Source organism: Podarcis vaucheri, assembly GCF_965113315.1.
Source record: "Podarcis vaucheri genome assembly, chromosome: 9".
Taxonomy (NCBI): Eukaryota; Metazoa; Chordata; class Lepidosauria; order Squamata; family Lacertidae; genus Podarcis; species Podarcis vaucheri.
This window is the reverse complement of record NC_138767.1, coordinates 24,636,996-24,649,496: the sequence shown is the minus strand read 5'-3', so window position 1 is coordinate 24,649,496 and position 12,501 is coordinate 24,636,996.

Here is a 12,501-nt window from a genome sequence, read left to right as displayed (position 1 = left end):
TGAGATATCTATTCCAGATGATGCTTTCTTCTCTAACCTACTTTAAGTGACGTCAATTATTCCCCTGGGGTCAACAAAAAAGCTAAAGGCTAGGTATATGCCACTTTGCAAGATGGAGGCTCCAAGTTGTTTATTTTTAAAGCTATATAAATTCACGTTCAGAATCTGAGGTCCTGAACTTGGACGGAGAAGTCACTCTCTTAATGAAGATTAAGGGTGCTGGCGTGGATCTGGGATGCTCGGTAAGAGATCTTAAACCCTGGATTGCTCAATAAGTACTACCAGACGTGGGACTGTTGCATAAAGCTATTATTGAAAAACCCTGGAGCCAACCCAAAGGTCTACATTGCAAATAATACCACTAATAAAGAACAGTAAGGAGAAACCACAATGGATGTATTTGTGGGTTTCAGTTTTGTTGGTCTTTGATTGTCTAAGGAGATTTGCAAGTGAAGCACTGAAGTCAGCCCTGTTGACTGATTCTTAAAAGAAATGGGCCACAAAGACCTTGGTAAGCAAATTTTTAAATAGAAGCTTTATTCTAAAAGGAGCATCATGTTTGGCAAAATGGCATCATACCCTTCTGGTGTGATCTTGGAGGACTTACACCTCCAAGGGCCATATGGTGTGAAGTAACCTCTAGAGTCCTCAGTCAAAAGGGCCAAAAAAATTTCCTAGGCTGTTCTAAACATTATTGAATTCCCCATTTATTTTCTCTCCTCATTTTATAGAATGATCGTTGACTTAACGCTGCCTAATTTTTGTGTTGCTTGTGTTTCTAGCAGGATAGGTCAGCGGTTAACTTCTGAGAAGTTCCACCATCACTATCCCATTCTTTTTTATTAAGGAAAGAAGGGAAATTATAAAAGTGGAAAAAAATAGAAGATGAAGAGAAAGGGGCAAGACACAGAATTGGAACTGAAGACTGCCCATCTGCATCTTGCCAAATAATTATTGAATTCTTTGCATGGCACCATGGGAGCACACATGAAGGCGGGCTATTAATCCCCTTAGCAATAAATTAAATTATATGGCCGATAGTCCAAGAAAGGCACATTAAAGTTGTATTGAAATGAATGGGATTTAACTAGTCATGTTGATTTTAGTAGGAGTTAAGCATGACCAAAGTCCCCTTCATGCGATGAGCAGGATGCAGGGGCTGTGCTGCAGGCTGTTCCAGCTCCCACCTGCTGATGTTGATGCATTTATTGTGGCTGACCAGTTGCTTATGTGTAAGTGCTCCTCTTCAGCCATCCATGCTCGATGCACAGGCCTTAGGATTTGGGCCAGCTGGGCCTCCCAATTCACTGTGTTCCCTCCTTGCACACATTATATACATGAACTTTTTGTGGATTTGACCACTGATGCTAAAGACCACCTCTTTCCCTACAGACCCCCCTGGGTGTTAAGAACCCACTGTGGTACCCTCCCAGTGTTGTTGGACTCCAGCTCTCACAAGCCAGAGCCAACATAGTCATTGTCCAGAGATATTATGGGACTTGTATTTCAGCAAGATATGGAAATGTAATATAATGCTGGCTACTCCCTGCAGTGAGAGTCCTCTTGAGAGACCCATGGACTGCAAGAAGATCCAACCTATCCATTCTTAAGTGCCCTGAGTGCTCACTGGAAGGACAGATCCTGAAGTTAGACTCCAATACTTTGGCCACCTCATGAGAAGAGAAGGCTCCCTGGAAAAGTCCCTGATGCTGGGAAAGATGGAGGGCACAAGGAGAAGGGGACGACAGAGGACGAGATGGTTGGATAGTGTTCTCGAAGCTACCAGCATGATTTTGACCAAATTGCGGGAGGCAGTGAAAGACAGGACTGCCTGGTGTGCTCTGGTCCATGGGGTCACGAAGGGTCGGACACGACTAAACAACAACAACTCTCTTCAGTGAAGTCATGTGAAGTTCTTTCTCCACTGCTGGATTTCTGTAGCATTCACACATGAAAGTGTGTTCTTGATGCTGCTGTCAATGCAACCGTGAAAGCAGCCCTGAGACCTATCCCTGAGTGAAGAATCAATGCAGGGCAATGGATAACGGCACAGCTATTCAGAGGCTGCAGTCCTGAGCATGCTTAGAGAGTTATTCCCACTGATCGCATGCTAAACATGCTTACTTTTAAGTATAGCTGTTCCCTTAAAAGCCTAAGAGGATTAATATGCATTTGCAAAAGAGTAAACATTAGAACAAGTATTTCTGTACGAGCGTTTATGCACACGTAAAAGGAATTTAGAAAAATGGGAGTTAGGGAGGACATGTCAGAAATGTGTAAGATTATGTACGGTGTTGAGAAAATGGAGAAAGGAAGCTTTTTTAAAAAATCTCCCTTGAACTCAGGGCTATCCAGTTAAGCTTAACGTTGGAAGTCTTGGAACAAACAAAAGAATGGACTTCTTCACGCAGTGCAAAGTTGGACTAGAATTTGTTCCCAGAAGATGTGAGGACTGGGCTAACTTAAGAAGATTAGACAAATTCATAGAGGATAAAGCTATATTCTACCTCCACTGTTGGAGGTGCTGTTCCTCTGAATACCAGCTGCTGGTGATCGAGTTGTCTTATTTGGGTAGAGACTGGTAAATGAAGGGCAAAATTTGGCTCTTTCATGACATGTTACTGCTTTATTACCAATTTAGAGACAAAAGAGATATATGAAAGAATGACATTGGTGGTAGTAGGCCGCAGGCTTTTCATCTGGGGCTTATGGCCTACCATGTCTATTCCTGGTCCTTTTAAAAGAGGCCTTTTGGGAAAACTGGTTGCTGACCAGGAGATTAGAGGCTCCTCCTGAAAGTTCCTACAGCATACCATGCAAAAAAACAAAAAGCTGTTCTTTCCCATCTCCTTTTTGTTACAACAGGGGTGAGGGTGGCTGGTAGGGAAGCCAAGTTCGTTCCTATAATGTCACCATCAATTTTCCTGGAAACTCCATGTTTATACTGCTTGAACTCTTCAAGTGGAAAGAGGAGGATAAGGCTGTTCCCCTGAAAACCATCACCAGGCTTTAAAGCCACATCTGCAACTCCTAAAAGACAAGAAATGGCCCCAAGTATAAATCACTTGAGTTCGCCCGCCCCCATAAAATTCAATGAGGCTTGGATGGAATCAAAGGAACCTTTCTCCAAACTCCTTGTGCACAAGACCATTGTGGCGAACTTAACTATGCAGTATGCTTTACCCTACACACGTAAATAAATCCCAACGGGAGTTAAACAAGTACTTGAGCCGTGCACTGAATCTCTTCATTATGGAGAATTTCACCCTCCATTTTATATAGCCATTAAAGAACAGCTACGTCATTTGTAACCCTACCCTTGTGTTTTTCCATTTTCCCACTGTCTGGTGGACTGAGAATGCTTAGTCTAGAATGGTGTCTTTCCCAGATGGTTAAATGGGCTTTGGTCCTCCCTCCAGTTCCCTTGATTATTGCTGCTGAGGCATAATCAAGAGTAATTGCTGCTTCACATTTAATTTAAATTCATTAGGAAGGATCTGATGTGCTTGTTTGGAGCTAAGGAATCCAGAGGGAGGCTTCCAGGACCTGAGATGCTGAGAGATGCCTTTGGCAATTTAATCAAGGCATCTGTTTGAATGGCTCTCCAGTGAAATATTGATTATCCCAACATCCCACCCTCCTTCAACCCCGAGGTCCTGTGTGGAAGTTACACTAGGGAGAAGTGAAATATATGTGACAAGGAGACAGAACTATAACATTAAAACTACTGTAGCTGTGCTTGTGAGTTTGGTCTCCCTCATTTTGAAATCTGATTTTAGAAGTGATTTATAAGAAAACATCACTTTAAGTACAGTGGTACCTTGGGTTAAGTACTTAAATTGTTCTGGAGGTCCGTACTTAACCTGAAACTGTTCTTAACCTGAAGCACCACTTTAGCTAATAGGGCCTCCTGCTGCTGCCACACCACCGAAGCACGATTTCTGTTCTCATCCTGAAGCAAAGTTCTTAACCCGAGGTACTATTTCTGGGTTAGCGGAGTCTGTAACCTGAAGCATATGTAACCTGAAGCATATGTAACCCAAGGTACCACTGTACTGGATATGACTTCCCTACTTTTTGCACAAAGTGTTATAGATCCCTGTACAAAATAATCCAGTAAAAATATAACTTCTGTTGGAGAAGGCGATGAGCACAGAATGCCTGATTTAAATCTTCTTTATTTACAAATAAAACATGTAGTGCTTAATATAAAATAAAGTGGTTCACATACATAAAATGCAATTTTAGAGCTACAAATGTGAGAGTGCTAATCTGTTTCTCTAGAAACTGGAATATTGTTTTTATTAATTAAACTATTAATAAAACCTACAATTAATAACAGTATCATAAAAAATTAAGAACAGGGAAAAAATCCACATTTTAAAAACAACAAGCAAAATTGAAATGGTTGAAGCTAACCAGACTGATAGCTGGATCTTATTTCATCATTGGCAATTGGCCTGTACCCTCCTGAGGGTAGCAGTCTTGCTTAGAAGATGCAGAGGAGCTGCATGGCCTCAACGTATCTTTGTCCTCCAACAACTTACCCACTCTCCTGCACCTGTTCTTTGAAGGTACCTCCTCACTCTGCCTAATGCCAGGGCAGACCTTGTCCCAAATCCAGCACCAGATTTGGGCCAGATTTAGTAATGCTTTGAGCAGACTCATTGAAATGAACAGACCTGAAGTTAGGTATAACTAACAAGTCCCATTTATTCCAGTGGGTCTACTCAAACTACTCCATGGCCGGCCTTCTCCTTCCCTGGCTCTTTCCACTCTCATATCCCAATGGCTCCCTGCTCTGTAACCTTTGCTCCTCCAGGCGTACTATTCTCTGCCATATGTGGTACTTGCTCTTTTAAGCAATGCCACCATTTGCTTCTTCAAACCCCACCTCTTCTGTTAACCCTGTTAGTCCTCATCACTTTCTGAAATGAAAGGAAGCTCCGTGTAACTAAATGCATATTCTTCTCCCCTCCCCTCCCTTAATTACCTCTCACATGTTGCCTCTCAGGTAGTAAGTTGTCCTGGTTTTATTTTATGTGCCAAGTTCTCCTGACCACATTTAGGGAAGATGCACATGAAAGTGGGGGTGAAATGATCATCCTTATTGGGGGAACCCAGGAGGTGAATTCCATGCATAGAAGATGCTCATCTTTGCTCCTTGTGGCAGCTGACCACCATTTTGGTTTTCTGACAATGCCTCACAGCATCATGTAGCTGTTAGAGATTTGCACTAGAATTGTGGAGGCCCACAATGTTTCTAAGAAGTTCGCTGGGTGTCTTTGAGCCAGTCACTGTCTCTCAGCCTAAGCTACCTCAAGAGATCTGCCATGAGCATAAAATGGAGGTACATGTACTCCACTTGGAGCTCCTTAGGCAAAATATGGGCTATTAATGTAATACATAATACACAATAGGCATTCCAGGACATCCTGAGTAAACCATTTCCAGCAGGAGCAGGGAGGATTTTTGGTGAGTTACTTATCAACTCGCCTACCTCAAAATTATCTGAAATGGATTCTCCCACCTTTCACAACCTGCAAAGAGGAGGGCGTGGAAATTGGTTTGTTGTGCTATTTCCTTCCAACTCTGATTCTAAGCTCTTTGGTAAAGAGAAACTCACCTCTTTTGTTATCAGTCAATGGCATGACATGCTCAAGGATGCCATGATCAATGGCTCCATAAAGAGTACTTGAAGCAATATTGAGTGAAGCTAAATAAATATATAAATTTGCTAAATGAACAGCGATAGACTTTAGTGATAGCTTTGCTTGTATTTTGAAACCTTTTAGCATGAGGTTCTTTGCTTTTTCCTGCCACGGGTGCCAGAACTTTGTTTTTCTAAAGCTGCTCAGCTTTGAGTCAAGATTCTCACAGTATCCAGATTTTTATTGTATATAAAAAAATAACAACTAAAACCTTTCAATCAACATCATTTTTCAATTATGTGAGGAGTGGGGGCTGAGGCAGACAAAGCATGTGAAAGGGGAAAACTGATTTCCTCCTTTTAAAAACGCACAATATAACTTAAAAATAGCAAAACCTCTCTCTCTTTTTTGCACACACAATGCATACACCACCACCCCAGGAAAACCCCGCCCTGTAAATAAAATAAATGTTTTTGGCAGAGAATTTTAACACCAGTCATTGTTTTGCATTTTGTGAATTTTTTTTAACAGGCAAATTCCTGTAATTTTGCAACGAGACATGTTAAAGCAACGATTGGATGGAAAGGAGTGGGAGATGGAAGTAGCAGATGCTTTCTTGTACCTCAGCTTGTGTGAAGAGAATGAAGGGGCTACTTGAGCACGTGGATTGAGCGAGAAAGATCCAGACATTGCAGCAAGCTTCCTTGAATGCGTCACTGTCTGAGCTGGGTCTCAAGAACTAAGAAGGATGTGCGGGTTTTTTTGGTTCCCATTAGTAGAGCTATGCAATATAGAACTTTATGCAAGGTTCTCTTGCAGGACTGCAGCCACAGCAAAACTGGTGAGACACCATATAGTCGTTGAAAAGGAGGCAGACAGGATTCAGCTACCCCCTGCTGCTTCTCAGTCTGAGCAGGTGAAAAGGTCACTTTTTTGACTCCTTGCATCAAGCTGGAAATAGATGCATTTAAGAAAGCAGTGGCCACCAGCAAGAGAAGCAGACTTCCTAAATATGAAAATTCCAAGCAAAATTCCTAATATTAAAATCAGGCAAAAGGTAGCTCTATTATTATTATTATTATTATTATTATTATTATTATTATTATTATTTTACATAGCTGGAAATTAAGGGAATTAATTGTTTATGGTAGCCCCTCATTTACTTCCCCTCTGCCTCTTTGGTGCAGAGCTAAGACATTATTCCAGCAGGCTGTCAAAAACACACAGCAGCAATTCCTGTTTCTCTCACCTCCCTGCACTCTCTCTCTCTCTCTCTCTCTCCCCCCCAAATGAATAGCTATAACACACTGCACTGGGACACATACTGATGGAACAATTGTACCCAGATTTAAAATACATTGGACACCACATTTAAGATGTTTCTGTGGAAGCCGCCCAGAGTGGCTGGGGAAACCCAGCCAGATGGGCGGGGTACAAATAATAAATTATTATTATTATTATTATTATTATAAGATGGGGAAAAAAGTGACTACAACCCAACAGATGCATTAAAAGGCATACAGTGTCCTACCATTTTCACTCCACATATTAAGGCCAAGCTCCCTGCAATACTAAATGTGATTTTAAAAAATGCAAAACTTGGATAGAGTATGAGCAGTGAGGGGATTTTCCATGATTGGGACAATGATGCTAATCTTTTCCTGCCCTACTGGATGTACCATTTTGTTTCTCTCCGTTTCTCACTTTCCCAGTCTTAAGTTTCATTTGCCCCACTGCAAATTCTGTGTGAAAATTACTCTGCATTTTCATGCATATTTCTCCCAAAATCTGCATTATTATTTTTTTACACAAGTTTGTACACAATGTGGTCAAATCCACATTGAGGTGGATGACTTCTCCCAGAGGTTCCTGGGAACTTTAGTTTACTCCTCACAGATCTATAACCCCAGCATCCTTAAGAAACTACAGTTCCCGGGGTACTTTGGAGGGAACCATGTACTTTAGAAGAAGAAGAGTTTGGATTTGATACCCTGCTTTACCTGAAGGAGTCTCAAAGCGGCTAGCATTCTCCTTCCCCTTCCTCCCCCACAATAAACACTCTGTGAGGTGAGTGGGGCTGAGAGACTTCAGAGAAGTGTGACTGGCCCAAGGTCACCCAGCAGCTGCATGTGGAGGAGCGGAGACGCAAACCCGGTTCACCAGATTACGAGTCTACCGCTCTTAACCACTACACCACACTGGCTCTGAAATTTGCTTTCAGCGAGGGGTGGATATAAGCAGTGGAACCAGCTTTGTTTTCACCCTTCTTTCCTTCCTTTCTGATTAGGTGACTGGAAGATTGCCCAAATGTCTCAACAAAATATCTGGCGCGCTCTGTGTGTGTGTGTGTGTGTGTGTGTGTGTGTGTGTGGTGTGGCTTGCCTTTCTTTTTTTCTTTTCTGGTACTGCTTTTGATTTGGTATACTGCATTTCTTGAAGCTATAAAATTCTCAATAAATTATATAACTTGAAGAACTAACAAACCTCCCCCCCCCGACTCACCATAAGGGTTTGTGCTGAATGAGCAAGAATCGTAATAGAGTTCCCCCTCCCCATCATCAAACCCCAACCAGACCTGCTGCTCAGATGTGACACACTTCGTTCCCTTCGCTCTGATCTCTTGCCCAAATTGGAAAGTTGGGGGCTGAAGGGAGTTTAATTATATGGCGATTAGAGACTTTATTCTAAGAAGGCAGCTATAGATTGCCAGTGCTTTATTGCAACAAGAGTGCCATATATATTTGCCGCCCGCCCTTTCTATGCATGAAGCTTGTTTGCTTCATAAAAGGTAATCCAGCTGTGGTTGCCGATTCATTCTGCGGGAACCTAAAGGCATCGGGCAACTGCTAACTATTTCTTATGCACAGGCCCAAAAGACAAATTTGCACCCACTAATTCATGTCATGTTTTATTTCATAAAATTTACACACTGCTTGATTGTGAAAAGACTCCAGGTGGTTTAACAAAATAATAAAACAAAACAATATTATTGGTTAAAAACAACTATTTAAACATTAAAAAATCAGAATAAGCAATGAAATTAACTGGTCACAAGATTACACCATTGAATCTAATTACGCCTCTTCGGCAGCTAAAAAAGCCAATGCAATTCTGGGCTGCATCAATAGGAGTATAGCATCTAGATCAAGGGAAGTAATACTGCCACTGTATTCTGCTCTGGTCAGACCACACCTGGAGTACTGTGTCCAGTTCTGGGCACCACAATTCAAGAAGGACACTGACAAACTGGAACGTGTCCAGAGGAGGGCAACCAAAATGGTCAAAGGCCTGGAAACGATGCCTTATGAGGAACGGCTAAGGGAGCTGGGCATGTTTAGCCTGGAGAAGAGGAGGTTAAGGGGTGATATGATAGCCATGTTCAAATATATAAAAGGATGTCACATAGAGGAGGGAGAAAGGTTGTTTTCTGCTGCTCCAGAGAAGCGGACACGGAGCAATGGATCCAAACTACAAGAAAGAAGATTCCACCTAAACATTCGGAAGAACTTCCTGACAGTAAGAGCTGTTCGACAGTGGAATTTGCTGCCAAGGAGTGTGGTGGAGTCTCCTACTTTGGAGGTCTTTAAGCAGAGGCTTGACAACCATATGTCAGGAGTGCTCTGATGGTGTTTCCTGCTTGGCAGGGGGTTGGACTCGATGGCCCTTGTGGTCTCTTCCAACTCTATGATTCTATGATTCTATGATTCTATATGTGACACCCTTCCTATGATATGTTTTTCTCAAGCATGTGTCATAGATCAAAGGTAAAAGAATATTCCAGATGGTGGTTTTGTTTTTTAGCCAGTGTGGTGATTGAGAACCTCATCCCTAAGACATGGGAGCCATTCCTTTTAAGAAGCAGGTTTTAACATATAATTAAATTTTAATTACTTTTAAGTTTTACTTATAATCTATTGTTACTGCCTGGGGCCTTCTGGATGGGATAGATTAAATCAAAATTAATTAATCATCTATTTCCATATGTTCCTCGTGTCATCTAGTAGCCATATCTCATTGGCTATGTGATGCCATTATGACATCATAAGCATTCCACAATCCTTGATTAGCTGGCGTCATCCACTGAAAAAGCCCTTTAAAATAAATACTTTTTTTATTAAACAAACGAACAAGCAGTATGTATATTGGAGAAACTCTGCATGGAAACTGGGGTCAGGGGGAGGGGTCAGGGAAGCAGGAGAACAGGAGATTAGAAGGTTAGGGTCCATCACACACATGCCCCATTGATGGCAACTTTCACCATGACCACCATGAAAATTTAGCACAACACTACTATTCAGTTTATGGAAGCTATCTTGCTGAGTAGGGCAGGGCTGGAGTTGATTACTGGCCAGATAGAATTCTGATGTGAGCCAGAATCCTGGCCCATAAACCAGGAGTTCCTAATCGCATCCTGGAGAGTCACTTACTTATAGTCAGAGTAGACCACACAAATCTAAATGGGCAAAGAGTCTGACCAAGTAGAAGGCAGCATTCTCTGCAGGCTCCACATGTGCTTTGAATTATCAATATATAATGGGTGGTAGTGAGGGCACCATTTGCATTTTCCACTTCCAAAAATCTAATAATAATTGATTTATTACGGTATTTATACCCCACCCATCTGGTTGAGTTTCCCCAGCCACTGGGCAGCTCCCAATGGAATGTTAAAAACAATAAAATCTTGGGGCTGCCTCTGTATATGAATATGCAGGAGTGAAGATCCAGAGGTTGTATTATAGGGTGAGGAACATTGCACTCCCTGATGTTGCTGGACTACAACTCCCATTTCCCTTGGCCATTATCCCTGGCCGGTCCACTACAGCAAATACGGCACATATGTTTGCCATCAGTGACTCCCTCCTTACTTATGACCAAACCAGGGGTTGGGCCTGGCTGTTGGCTTTCTCCTCCATAGTCCCACTTTTGCCCTTATAGAACTCAGCAAGGAGGTGATGGGAAACTAGAATGTGTTGGCTCCTCTTGTCATTCACTCTGGTTCCACCTACAGTGAGGCTCCCAGCCTTCCACCTACCAGTCCCAATGGGCTGGGGATGATTGGAGTTGGAGTCAAATGTCTGGAAGGCCACAGGTTCCCTCTCCATCTTGCAATACATCTCCTAGGCAGGCTTGTTTCTTCATGCCACAATCAGCTGCTTCTACCACATAGAGTGCTGTCCGTGTTGAAATGCAGCTCTTCACCACAGACACGTGAATTAGGTTAAGGAGTGAGTCCTAACAGAAGAGTGAGGCAGATGGTTTGTCGCTAGCTCTTTTCTAAATTCAAAGCACAGCACTGGGCTTAACCAGGAGGCAACATCTACTCATGGGGTCGTTGCCACTCATCTGTTTTCTTTTGTGAGAAACCAAGTGTTTACTTCTGTTGGCATTGTGGATTGATAGAACAGTTAGGGAGCCAGCTGGACTCTATCCCACAGCACCCTTTTGCCAGGGCCAAAGCAAGCATTTTCCAATTGGAAAAATGATGTGGAGATTAAATAGTTCCGTTTCTTAGTAAACGAAGACTGCAAGATGTGTTGTAAAACATTGCCCAATTATTCCGTGCTCGGCAAACAAACACAAACATTGTGAAAAGCCCAGATTGTTAATAATGGCTTGATGGCCATTTCCTAATAACTATTCCAGAGTCCCTGCCTCTGTTGGATTAGTAAATAGTATCCCCATTAGGGCTGGCTCATGAGAGCCAGTGTGGTGTTAGTGGTGAGTGTGTCAAACCAGGACTTGGGAGACTAGGGTTCAGATCTCCACTTGGCCATGACTCTCACTGGGTGACGTTGGGTCTGTAACTATTGCAGCCCAACCTACTTCACAGGGTTGATGTGGGGATTCCAGCATCTAATGCTTCACTCTGTCCTGATTTTTCCCATGTAACATGGATCAGCACACTGCCTAAATATAACACTTGTGAAACACATCTAACTTGTTGTCTGGCTATTTCATCTGCTTAGCTGATGCACAGCTTTCAATACACAAAGGTCACTTTCAATTCAGAACCCAGCAAGAGAAAACAGTCCTACAACAGCACTGTGTAGTAATGATTCCTTGGGCAGGATTACGTGAGGTTTATGTAAAGTTGGGGTGAGGAACCTGGGGTCATACAGATATTGTTGGTCTCCAACTCCTATCATCCCTGGCAGGCTGGCTTCCAGAAGAAGGTGTCAGGCTTTCCCTCCTCGCCTGGCTTCAGGTGATATCATCCTGAGTAGAGGGAGAACAATAGACCTGTCTTGTCCTTTTGACCAGGGGTTGAGAGTCAGAGAGAGTTGCCTTGCTCTCTGCCAAAGCTGTAGCCTAACTGGGTAGCAAGATCTGTTAAAGTGTTGATGCTGTGAGTCCTTCCATTTTACGCTCAGCTTGTATAAATGTGATGATGATGATGATGATGATGATATTTATACCCCACCCATCTGGCTGGGTTTCCTCAGCCACTCTGGGCAGCTTCCAGCAAAATATAAAAAATAATAACATGTCAGACATTAAAAACTTCCCTGAACAGCCTTCAGATGTTTTCTAAAAGTTGTGTAATTCTTTATCTCCCTGACCTCTGATAGAAGGGTGTTCCACAGGGATGCATATGACCTTCCACAGTCTCCAGTGACCTTCATTCCAAGGTATGTGATGGAATCCTTGAAGTATGCCACTGCTCAGAGATAGAGGTGCACACAACAATATGTTTGCACATTGCCTAAGATCAATAATATGTTAGAGGGTGAACCAAGAAGGCCCCATTGCCTTTCTGAAAGGGAGGTGACTGGCCTTTCACTTAAGGTTAGTAAACCACACATAAGATCTTGTATGGTGGTTAGTGTATTGGACTAGGATGAAAGACACC